Raw genomic sequence first — 12,821 nt, forward strand, 5'->3', positions numbered from 1 at the left:
AGACCTCCGTGACATTTTCTACCCCGGGGCTGGAGCTGTCAGCTAGCAGCCCCGTCTCTCACCCGCAGCTGGCGTCGGGCTCCCAGCAGCTCCTAGCTGTCAGGTAGCAGGGGGACCCAGAGCTCCCAGCCCCCATAGGCAGTGGGGGGACCCCATAGCTCCCAGCTGCTGAGAGTGACGGGGGACCCCAAGGCTCCCACTCGCTGCAGGCCACGGGGCTCCCTGCAGCCACTCAGCCATGGCGGATGGCAAGGGGCCCCCCCAGCAGCAGCCCAGCTTCAGTGGCCCATAGGGGGCCCCAGAGCTCCCAGCCACTGCAGTGGGGAGCGAGGGGATCCCAGAGCCCCCAGCCGCTGTAGGTGCTGGACTCTTCTCCCTCCCCATTTTGTCAGGGATTCACAGACAGGTCACGAGCTTCTGTGAATTTTTTTTATTGCCCGCGACCTGCCCGTGACTTTTACTAAAAATATCTATGACAAAATCTGAACCTCACCTCTGAGTATTGGGGTCTAATATATACTAAACTGCAAAAGGACACAATCGTTTCAGGGGTCACCGCACAGTCTCATGTTTTCCCCAAGCGTCGCTATTAGACAGACTCAGTTTCCCACTGATGCAGCAGCAGAGAGCTCACTAAGCCAGGCTGTATAGAAGGGAGGAATTGCAGATTTCCATTTTCTCAAAATAACTTATTTGGCCACTAAAATTAGTTACTGCAATTACCTGGTCATACCAACATCCAGCACCCCTAAAATACACACGCTTGGAGAAGGAGAGCAATGCTTAAAGGGTTTGAGAAAGCACTGAATATAGTGTTCCAGAAGACATGCATTTTTGGACAGGTATAGAGGATGTGTGGTAGGTTGGCATGGGGCTGTTTGCATCTCCAGCATTCATTCTGGAGTCCAGTAATACCTGTTTAATATCTTGTTCTGGAAGAATCGCAGGGATAAAGAACTTGAGGTAGTTTTCAGATTAAGCCAGTTATCCTCCCAGCTGCAAGGCGAAGGTCATTTCCCCATTTTATTTTGAGACAGAGTTTGAGTGTGTAATGCAATAAGCCACCTATAAACAATTCCTACAAAGTGACTTTTGCATAACACGTTCTTCTAGTGGTGAGAGAGTTGAAACGGACCACTTTGTCACATATCTTTGCATGAATCCTTGAAGAAGAAACTGTGAGCCGGCAGTAGCTGACATTTGTTGCACATGTCCTCGAAGGAGGCCAGTCTGTCATCTTGTATTATATCTTTAATTTTTGTTAATCCTTTTTCTATTCAAGTTGGCTTAAGTATGGAGTTGGCCTTGATCCTGAGGCATGGCTTTGCCCATAGTGGTGTGAGGAGAGAATTAGTAAGATTGGATGCTGTAAACAGCTTAACATATTGCAGGATGCCCCCTGTGGATGCAAAGATACTTGTGGTTTCTTTGACTATAAAGAGTACAAGTGAAACTAACCATGACTGTAGCATCTTTGAATTCTGGTGCTGTGTCTCACAGCAACAGATTAAAACAAGCTCTCCAGGTTTGAATAGAAGGACATCAGATGGCCACACTGCAGGGTGGCTTTTGCACTAGGCACTCATTATGTATTGAGCTTGGGGCTTTTAGCAAAGGACATTTGCTTCTTTTAAAACATGCTTTAGACCAGTGCTTCTCAAAGCTGGTCCGCCGCTTGTTCAGGGAAAGCCCCTGGTGGTCCAGGCCGGTTTGTTTACCTGCCACGTCCGCAGGTTTGGCCGATCACAGCTCCCACTGGCTGCGGTTCGCTGTCCCAGGCCAATGGGGGCTGCGGGAAGCGGCGCGGGCCAAGGGATGTGCTGCCTGCCCTTCCTGCAGCCCCCATTGGCCTGGAGCGGCGAACTGCGGCCAGTGGGAGCCGCGATTGGCCGAACCTGCGGACGTGGCAGGTAAACAAACCAGCCCAGACCGCCGGGGGCTTTCCCTACACGAGCGGCGGCCCGAGTTTGAGAAGCACTGCTCTAGACAATAAAAAGTTCATTCTTGGTGCATTTCAGTCCTATTGTTTTAATAGGACCATGCATTTATTTAAGGCCTATTCTGATACCATCAGCCACATTGAATAGCGCCTCACTGAACAAGTAGTCTCACTGGGTCTCCTAAGTGGCTCAGCGCAGGGGTGGATTCTGCCCACTGAACTCAAAGACTGCTGGGAGGTGTGCAAGGAATGAGCAAAGAGGACGACAGTCTGAATGTTTTACATGTAAATCAGTTTATTTGAAGATCTACAGAAAAAGTAAACACAGAATATAAACCGATCGTATGGTCAACATAACCAGGTATTCACACCCATTAATGTTTCCTTAACAAAGGAACAGCCCAACTGCATCACCCTTAGTAGCTTCCAGGACTAGTGGCTTCAGCTGAGGGCAGGTTCTTGGCTTTTATAACCAGGGTCAATCCCATCATGCATTGCACAAACAATTAAGTAAAACCACCTTTTATATACAATTGCTCTTAATCAAATTCATGTTAAGACTAGAAAGACAAGGGAGGGGCCAGCAGACCATGCACAGCAAGGAAAAACAATCCAATTGTATGTTTCTCCCACAGAACTAGAGCTATTTGAAAAAAAGGGGTTCCCTAATATTTCCGCTACTAAAGCACATTGTGTTTGGTTTGCTGTTATTCAGGGGTTCTGTTATTTATTATTCACGACACACTGGGAATTTCTGAAAATGCCCACAAATTCGAAGCGTGCCTGTAGCGGGGTGGCCACCCCGTTCCTGCCCGGAGCGGTTAAAATAGCCCTGGAGAGGGCTGCAGCTGGGAAAGGAAAGGCTGATTGGGGGGAAGCAGCCACAGGGGGGGCCATGCCCCAATCAGGCCACGGCTGGCCCTATAAGAGGGCTGAGGGCCAGAGGCAGGGGAGACACTCTCTCTAGCTTCATTGAGAGAGAAGGACCTGGCTGCCCGGGAGCTGAGGAGGGTACCTAGGGTGGAGCAGTGCTGGGGAGGGGCAGAGGGAGCTGGGGAGCTCCAGCCTAGCAAAGCCCCAGGCTGCAGGCCGAGTTAAGGGCCCACAAGAGGGTACTAGGGCTGCAGAGGGGCAGCCCAGAGATAGGCAGAGGCAGCTGGTCCTAATCCTCTTGCTGATGATGAGGGGTTTACAGACTGCGGTCTGCCCCAGTGAGCGGGGGCTAGATGGTGACTGGCAGTCATCACTGAGGTGAGGTGGGGATAGAGGGTTGGGAGTTCCCCTGGGTGGGGAGACCCAGATTGTGGGTTACTGCTGGGGGCAGAACCCTGATGTAGAGGGGCACCGGGGTCTGGGAGGGACACGGGGGCCAGCGGCAGGAGAGACACCGGCCTGCAGAGGGCGCTCCGGGCTGGAAGAGCTAATTCCCAGGACAACCAGCAGGAGGCGCCACGCCGGTGAGTCGTCGCCTCGCTACAGTGCCACAGATTTTGGCATGACTGGTATTCACTGAAATTCAGTACCAGAAAGTGAGTTATTTGCTACTTATTGTTTGGATTCTCTAAGTTAAAAAATTGAAATCACCCAATCAGGGAGCAGACACAACCCCATGTGACTTAAGGGGTCAGTCACACACCATGATAGTCAAAGCGAACAATTTGAAAACAACCAACACCACAAACGTTGAAAAACATTCGGTGAAGCCTTCCATATAATGAATCCAAGAGAAGGAATCAGAGAGCGGAAGAGGCACACACAGAAAAAAAGCTACATTCATGCTGACTGTTCTGTTCAACAAATAAGGCAGCCAGTTCTACCTACAAAGGACACCATTCATTTTTAGAGGACATGTGAAGCTTATTACAAGAGTCCGTCCAATAGTAACAGATCCTCTTCCATTCTTAATTTGACTCGGCTACATGTGACTGCAGGAGGTGAAAACTGAGACTTTTCCCTACACCATAATGTCAATGCTTCAAATAAAGACTCTACTAAGAGAAACACTATCTTTCAGCACCATCTATCTGTTCATTCAAAAGCTGCTGTTACATTAGGCACTGCTACTCAGATCCATCCGAACTACGCTGGTTGGGAGATGTTATGAATAGATTTTAGCAGGTGGACTAATTCCTAATGTGGTGCTATGCCATGCAGTGAGATGGATCTGTATGTCTCAGATGCATTTCAGAGTGGTGGGTGTAAGAAAGAGACAGTTCTTTTCTCCCTGTGAGTGAGAGTCATTCCTGTGCAGAGGGCCAACAGTTCACAAGTGATTAATTCTGAGTGCTGCGATTTTTAGATGCCCAAATTGAGACACCGTAAAGGAGACTAACTTTTAGAGGGTGGGTGCTCAGGAGTTCCTGGGAATCGGGCCCCTATAAAGTGTCCCAGGTTAGGTACCCAAAAATCAGCAATGGCTGTTGAAAATTTTGCCTGTCCATCATTTAAGTCCTCAAATTAGAATTTCAGTGGGACTGAAATAGCGTGTGGCCCTCCACAGAGGGGTGAATTTCACTCTGTAGGAGTTAAGTGCAACCCACTTGCCCTAGGAAAGAAAAAGAAGAGTCACCCCGAAAAGCTACAATAATGGATGTTTCTGAAATACGTGGACAAGCTCATTCTTCTCTTTGCAGCGTGACAAAAATAAACATCACCCCACCCTGGCTGATCTCACACAGTGGCTGTGATGGGTCTCGTCCGGGTGTGTCCTCACTGAGGAACAGCACCTTGATCCCTGGATGAAACTTATTCTTGCCTCTTCAGCTGTGCCAGACTCAGCAATCTCGGAGCAATAAAAGCTTGGTCAGTCTCAGGAAGAGACGTGTCAGGCAGAGATGCAGACTGTGGTACCTGGATGCTTTCACACTGGCTCCTGCAAGATGACAGGTAGGTGGCCCTCACAGTGCAGACTTCACAAGGGATTGTGTGTCTCAGGATCAGTGAGCATCCCATGCCAAGCTTCAGAAAGGACCCACGAGGCATCCTCATGCCTTCCTGATGATTCGCCCCGGTTTCCGCCAATCCCGGTACCGCTCTCTCCGCGCCGAGTGCAGCAAACGCCTGGAGGAGCCAGAGTGGTTTGATCGTGTGAAGCTACAAAAAACATAAAATGAGCCATTGTTACTGATATGCTTCAGTGCTAGGAGTCAGTCCCTAGGAGTCAGTGAGCTGATAACCTTAGGCACAGGAATGGGCCTTAAGAGGAGGAGCATCCCAGACTCCTAGGTAAGGGCCAATGCTTGATCGGTTTGGATGAGGACCTGCACTTTCCCTGAAGTTCAAGGTGTTGCTAGTCTGCGTATGAGTGCGATCTCACCGCGTGCTGCTGTAATGCTGATAGACCCCGGTTATAAGCAGGCGGGATCGAACCTGGGACCTCTGGAGCTTAGTGCATGAGCCTCTACTGATTGAGCTAAAAGCCAACTGGCTGTAGAGCAGACTCATTTAACGCTCTCTCTAAGTGGTCTCGGTACCACTAGATGGGACAGAACACCACACTGAGGAGGTGTGTGGGTTACACTGCCCCAGCTTTGCACAGCCAGCCAGCACCGCAGACCTCGAGTGAACCACTCCATGACCACAGGAGCCGTTAAGGTACGAAGGCACCAGGCCTGGTTTATTGTGGACAAAGCACGGTAATAGCACCTGAAAGACTTTACCAGGATTCTAAGACGTATGCCCGTGGCAATGGACACAGCTCAGTGAATGGCGGGACTTTCCATTCCCCCCTTGGCTGGACCAAGACACTCTCTCAGAGATACCTCTTTGTACCCTGAAACACACAAGTTAGTACTGCCCCTCTGACATAGTTAGTTACTGCCTCCTGACGTGGCGAATTATCACCCATCACCTTGTACATTTTGGTTCGATTAAAACCTCTTTTATTTATTACACTGTTATTCTGACCTTATCTTTTAGGAGGGGTCAGTGTGTTCCTGTTATCTGTGGGGAATGTTTTTGTACCATCCTTGTTACTGGGATGTTCTGGTACCACTCTTCTGGAATGTGTTTGCGTGAGTAATCTGTGCCTAGCAATTTGTGTTTCTGCAATATCAGCCCTGCTCTTGCCAGATTCTGTGAACTTGAAAGCAGGCAGGGCCTGACGTTTGCTCACAGCCTGACTTTTGCTAACTTCGCTTTATATCAGCAAAGCTTGCCCAAAACTTTAGCTCAGGTCTCCAATACAAGGGCTTATATTTCAGGCTCTCTTCCTACTACGCAAGGGTTTGAGATCACAGGCGTGGAAGTCTGGCCCGTTTCCTCTTAGCGCTTCTGAAACTGGGATGATTCTGGGAACTCCATCAATGCTGCAAAGCTGCTAGTTATTGTAATAAGCCAGCTACTAAATCAGGAGTGTCTAAATGTTGCAATACCAACGGCCGCAGGGGCAACTTGTCTTTGAATCTGAGGGTGGGATTTTCAAAAGTGCCCATGGACGCTAGGAGCACAAATCCCACTGCGAGCCAACGGGATTTGTGCTGCTTATTGTCTTCGGTGCTTTTGAAAGCCCCACTCTACAGGTAGATATTCTTCTAAAACACCCAAAATAAATGCACACAAACCTAACGTTTGCTTGTACTTTTGCTTTCCATGATACGTTGCTAGAAACTGCTTGTTGGTTGCCTTTGCCAGCCTTAAAAACTTGGACGTGATGGGCTTTGCTCCACCCTGAACTGGGCAATTAGAGAGCGTATTTGTGACCGTGATGTCAGCTTCTAAATAGAACATCACGACGTTTGCCTAAACGCTCATGAGTGAAGCTGGGCTCATGGGAACGTGTGGGGGAAGTGAGTCGCATAGTAGAGATTAGCTGAATCACAACATGAAATTCAGACTGGTGACATTCCCCCCCATGAAAAAAAAGGAGGTATGAACTTAACTTGAATTAAAACAGCAGTGAAGACACGGCAACTCAGCTTTTAACTTGGGTTAGGAGCTCCAGTACAACCCTATAGGGCAGCGGCTCACCCAGCTTAAAAGTGGATTGTCTTCACTTAGGGTGACCATATTTCCCAAAGGGAAAACGGGACACCACATGGGGCTAGCCCAAGCCCTTCCCTTCTCCCCGTGTGGGGCTGGCCTGAATGGGAGTAGTGTCGCTGCTCGCCTGCGCCCTACTTCCCCCTACATGGGGCTGGCATTGCCACTCACCCTCCCCCGCCACATTCCTCCACACTCCACGTTTTTAACAAAAGTGGGCATTTGTCCTGTTTCCTCTTGCCAACCGATCACGTTTTCAAGAGCAAACTGGACAAATGCCCATTTTTGCCCCAAAAGGTTGGGACAGCCAGGATAGGGCTTAAGAACGGGACTGTCCTGGCCAAAAGAGGATGTATGGCTACCCCACTTCACTGCTGTTTTAACCCAAGTTAGCCAACCCAAGTTAAAGACACACCTCTTAGGGTAGACATGCCCTGACACCTAGCTCTTAGTGTTGGCCCCTCTGGAAGAGGGTGAATTTTGCCTTCAGGATTTGTCTGGACTATGCTCAAAGGTGCTGTAGAGAGTGTTAGCTAGCATGTGCTAATGTCTTCTAAAACTCTAGACAAGGCAAATTAGAATAATGGAATATTAGGGTTGGAAGGGACCTTAGGAAGTCATCTAGTCCAACCTGCTGCTCAAAGCAGAACCAATTCCCAGACAGTTTTTTTGCCCTAGATCCCTAAATGGCCCCCTCAAGGATTGAGCTCACAACCTTGGGTTTAGCAGGTCAATGCTCAAACCACTGAGCTATCCCTCCTGCCCCACTGTGAGAATTTTGACTTTGATGTCAGTGATAACACAATTAGGCTTATCACCTGAAGAAAAGCTCTGTGTAGTTCAAAAGCTTGTCCCTCTCACCAACGGAAGTTGGTCCAATGAAAGACCAACTTGGCTACAAGAAGTCACTGCAAATAGTCCTACTGCAAGTCATTCTTCTAATACTGGTGGCTCTGCTTGTTAGGATAAGTTGTTTCACTAGCATCCGTGGCTGTGAGTCCTAGTGCAAGTCATTTAACCAGTATTTGTACCAATCTTAATGCAAGTCATTTTGCTAGGCAGGAAGTGCAGTTTAGAGCTGAGGTTCTCAAACTGGTGGGGGCATGCTTCCCTGGGGGGGAGCACAGAATGTATTTGGGGGTTGGGGGGGCCTGAGAAACTTTAAGAAAAAACTTACTGCACACATTCAGAGCTGGGCGGTCAGAGAGCAATGGTTGCCGGCCGGGCGCCCAGCTCTGAAGGCAGTGCCGCTGCCAGCAGCAGCAGATAAGTAAGGATGCCAATACTATACCATGTCACCATTACTTCGCCACGGCTGCTGGCAGCGGCACGGCCTTCAGAGCTGGGTGATCGGCCAGCAGCTGCCACTCTCTGCTCTGCCTTCAGAGCTGGGCGATCGCAGAGCAGTGGCAACTGGCTGGGCGGGGGAGAGAGACAAATTACTCCAGATACAAAGAAGGGGGCAGGGCAGTAATGAGCTCCCAAAATCCTAATAACCGGTTCCCTACCGGGTCCTCGGCGGCACTTTGGTGGCGAAGCGGGGCTTCACTCGCTCCGGCTCAGAACCGCAACCCATCAACCCCCCAGCTCCTTGTCCCCTGACTACCCCATCCCGAGACCCCCCACCCTAACTGCCCCCTAGGATCCTCCCCCCTACCCAACTCGCCCCGCTCCCTGTCCCCTGACTGCCCCGACCCCATCTACCATCACCCCCACAACAGACCCCCAGAACTCCCACACCTACCCAACCCCCCCGTTCCCCGTCCCCTGACTGCCCCCTCAGAACCTCCGCCCCCTCCAACCGCTCCCTGCCCCTTATCCAACCCCTCCTCCCAGCCCCGGCCCCCTTACCATGCTGCTCAAAGTGGCAGGTCCCATGGGCCAGATGTGGCCCGCGGACTGGAGTTTGCCCACCTGCCAGCCCCTTTAATAACTGGTTCTACACCGGCTTCTAAATTTAACAACCGGTTCTTGCGAACTGGTGCGAACCGGCTCCAGCTCACCACTGGGGCAGGGGAGCAATTACATACGTTTGAGAACCACTGGTCTAGTGCAGGGGTGGCCAGCCTGAGCCTGAGAAGGAGCCAGAATTTACCAATGTACATTGCCAAAGAGCCACAGCCCCCCATCAGCTCCCCACCCCCGCTCTCAGCGCCTCCCATCCCACCAGCAGCCCCGACGATCAGCGCCTCCCCCTCCCTCCCCGCACCTCCCGATCAGCTGTTTCAGGGTGTGCAGGAGGCTCGGGGGGAGGGGGAAGGAGCGAGGGCACGGCAGGCTCAGGGGAGGGGGCGGGAAGGGGTGGAGTGGGGACAGGGCCTGTGGCAGAGCCAGGGGTTGAGCAGTGAGCCCCCCCCCACCCCCGGCACACTGGAAAGTTGGCGCCTGTAGCTCCAACCCTGGAGTCAGTGCCTATACAAGGAGCCGCATATTAACTTCTGAAGAGCCGCATGTGGCTCCGGAGCCACAGGTTGGCCACCCCTGGGCTAGAGGCTTGGGCACTGACGTGGGAGTCAAGAGACCTGGGTTCTAGTTGCAGTTTAGCCATTGGCCTGTGCAATATTGGGCAAGCCACTTTGCTTTATGTTCCCACCCTTTGTCTGTCTTATCTAGAGACCACAAGCTCTCTGGGGACATGCCTGTCTCTTATGTGTATGCGCAGCACCCACACCATGGTGCCCTGATCTGGGCTGGAGCCTCTAGGGTACTAATAGAATATAAACAATAACCCCTCCGTGGCCCTTGGGCGCCATTGCAAGCTGTTTCACTTCTGCTTTGGCTCTGTGACCCAGTGAGAATTGTGCCACTGGTACCTTTTGCTCCAAGGCCAGGAGCTTGTCATTTCACTATTGCCAGCGGCTCGGAGACCTGGGATCGTTTGAATGATGGGAAACGGAACAGCTTTTTTCGAGCAGCATTTTAATGGCTCCTCTTTCTCTTTGAATAGGAGTTCTCTTTCTTTAATCTTTTAGCAGTTTGTGTTGCATACATGCCTGATGAATTGATGCCAAATAATATGTCATCATAAAACTCCAGAATTATTACGGACACGGTTATCACAAGCGTGAGGATGTTATGTTACTGGAATGCAAGGCTAAGGATCGCACAGACACACACTTAATAGTAAGTATTAAGGACATTTGGGGCTTTTCTTTTGAAGCCTCATCTCCCCACACAATATTTCATGTTGTGCAGGGGGAAAAAACGATTAGTATAATGGGCAGAGCCCAAACAAAGAGTGGGGGAGAGAGCACTTGATAGTAACATAATCTCTAGTGATTTAATCTAAAATGCTCAGACTGCAAGTCCTCTATTGAGGTTTGTGTTACACTGATGAATATTGTGCATGAAATATAGTTATCCACATTCTTTTCCTCCAATATACGCTGTTTGGGAGACTAAGTCGCTCAGTTATAGTATCTAGCCACATTAAAACAAATCATAAGCATAAATCCGTGACTATCAATCAAATCCACAATGTGTTTATATTGTGCATGGTCAAAAGATTAACAGCCCTAACCCACGATAGTGTATTCACACAGTGCAGAGGGAGATATACGTACACAATGTAACCATCTATAAGAGAGCAACCTTCCCCGTCTTTACATACATGAATCAAGCATCCAGCTAGTCCCCTCTTCTTTAATATTAAGCATCAACTCACCTAGAGGACCAAACTGGACCCACTTGCTTCTTAGGTTTGGTTACCTGCTTCTGATACTCCATCCAGCCACTGACCAACTCATGGAGGATCACCACATAGAGAAGGAAAATCAGAATCCTTGGGTCCATTCGGGGCACTTCGGGATCTGCTTCATTGGGCACAGGAGACATTGGGCCAAGAGAGCAAAGGAAGATCAGCTGGAGAGGTACGATTCCTACTGGGCCTCTCACTCTCGCTGTAGCAGAGGGAGGTGGAGGGTCGGGAAAGGCTGCTGCTGAAGGGAAGCCTTGCTGGCTGCAATTGTGCAGAGCAAATTAATGCTGTAAAATCTCCCCAGGGATAGAAGGCTGATGCCTATTACGGAAAGCAGCATCAACACAGCTGCTGAGGTTATAGACGTCTCCGTTAATGCTGTTGATGATCTCCTCTGCTACTTGATTCTTGTCTTCTCTCTCTCTCTCATGCTATTTCTGCATTACTCTGCAGCCATCAGCTTCCTACACTTTTATCACACAAGCAATCCAGCTTCAGAACAATCCATTTTGATTGGCGGGAGTAGGAGAGAGTTGGCTTTTGTACCCCGTAGGCTTAGGAACTGTAGCATTGTATATGCCAAAAATCAACTGATCTGGATTCTCTTGCTGGTCTCCTCCCAGTATTTCTGTTAGGATTGCGACCCACAGCTGACAAGTATCAAATCAAATTCTTTCTATATGGATTTCTCAGGCAGAACATCTCTTCCCCTCTTGCTTTTTTCTCTCTCTTTTTTTTTTTTTGCTCCCGCTGCTATTATTCATTATTTAAACCTTCAATTGGTATTTAACTCTGTAAAGCATTTGAGACTTGTCCAGTGTAGGAGAAAGGGGTACATAATATCATTAGGTCTCAATCTTTACTACACCAGCACTTCCCTCTCCACTTTCTGGACCCTCTCCTATTTAGCAAGATGGGAAAGGTAGGGTGGTCTTGACCTCAGCACCTGTGCACGACCCCCTGGCTATACAAAACAAACCGGCATTATATTTCACAGAACAGTAAAGGTTTCTCTGAAGAGTCTGCCTTGTCTGGATACTTGAAGGACTAATGGAGAGAGCCACATCTATTCAGCACTTAAAATCAAGAGGCAGCATTTACAAAAGATTCTGCCTTGGGTTTTAGAAGAAGCCCTTCCTCAGTCAAAACTCCCATTTGCATCAGTGAGCGATTGCCAGAATCAGACCTGCAGGATCAGGCCTTTAACAGTAGAAATGTCTAGAATCATAGAAGATTCGGGTTGGAAGAGACCTCAGGAGGTCATCTAGTCCAACCCCCTGCTCAAAGCAGGACCAACACCAACTAAATCATCCAGCTAGAGCTTTGTCAAGCCGGGCCTTAAAAACCACCACCTCTCTAGGTAACCCATTCCAGTGCTTCACCACCCTCCTAGTGAAATAGTGTTTCCTAATATCCGACCTAGACCTCCCCTAATGCAACTTGAGACCATTGCTCCTTGTTCTGTCATCTGCCACCACTGAGAACAGCCGAGCTCCATCCTCTTTGGAACCCCCCTTCAGGTAGCTGAAGGCTGCTATCGAATCCCCCCTCATTCTTCTCTTCTGCAGACTAAATAACCCCAGTTCCCTCAGCCTCTCCTCATAAGTCATGTGCCCCAGCCCCTCATCATTTTTGTTGCCCTCCGCTGGATTCTCTCTCATTTGTCCACATCCCTTCTGTAGTGGAGGTCCCAAAACTGGGCCTGAACCTCTTCCCCCAATGATAATAAGAAAGGCACTTCTTTGCCCCTGCCAGGGATAAAGAGAGGATCCCCTTCAACCTCCTCCCCCATCAGTGATCTGGATCCCTCCAGGGATAAATTCAAGGCCCGATCCAATTGGTCTAGCACCACTGAATGGAACTGTGAGAATTTACACTAGCTAGGGATTGGGCCCAGAAAGACACAAAGTGAACCTTATGACCTTTACATTGCTGACTACTATGGAAACAGTAATTGCTGAACTGGATCAGATCAACTGTCCATCTAACACAGAATCCTCTTTCCCACAGGGACCAGGACAAAATGCTTCAGGGAAAGGTGGGAAAGCCCCATAATGTAAATGTTGCAGTAATCAGGGAGACATGGCTTCCCAACTCCAGGCAATTAGTGGTAGCCTTATGTTTTGAAGCATGAGGTTAGCTATTTCCCAGAGTCTTTTGCCCTATTGAACGTAGCCTGCAGATATTTTTATTATTTACACAGAT

The 12,821-nt window shown here is 49.4% G+C and overlaps 1 long non-coding RNA gene across 1 annotated transcript; it reads right to left on the minus strand.

Moving 5' to 3' along the window:
- Positions 1-2,210: 2,210 nt before the first annotated feature.
- Positions 2,211-11,146, minus strand: LOC128825427 (uncharacterized). Its single transcript, XR_008442668.1, has 2 exons — positions 10,584-11,146; positions 2,211-5,032 (listed from the first exon to the last, which is right to left on the minus strand). It is a non-coding gene; the product is annotated as an uncharacterized LOC128825427 (long non-coding RNA).
- Positions 11,147-12,821: the final 1,675 nt, after the last annotated feature.

Source organism: Malaclemys terrapin, chromosome 17 (genome assembly GCF_027887155.1).
Source record: "Malaclemys terrapin pileata isolate rMalTer1 chromosome 17, rMalTer1.hap1, whole genome shotgun sequence".
Lineage (NCBI taxonomy): Eukaryota > Metazoa > Chordata > Testudines > Emydidae > Malaclemys > Malaclemys terrapin.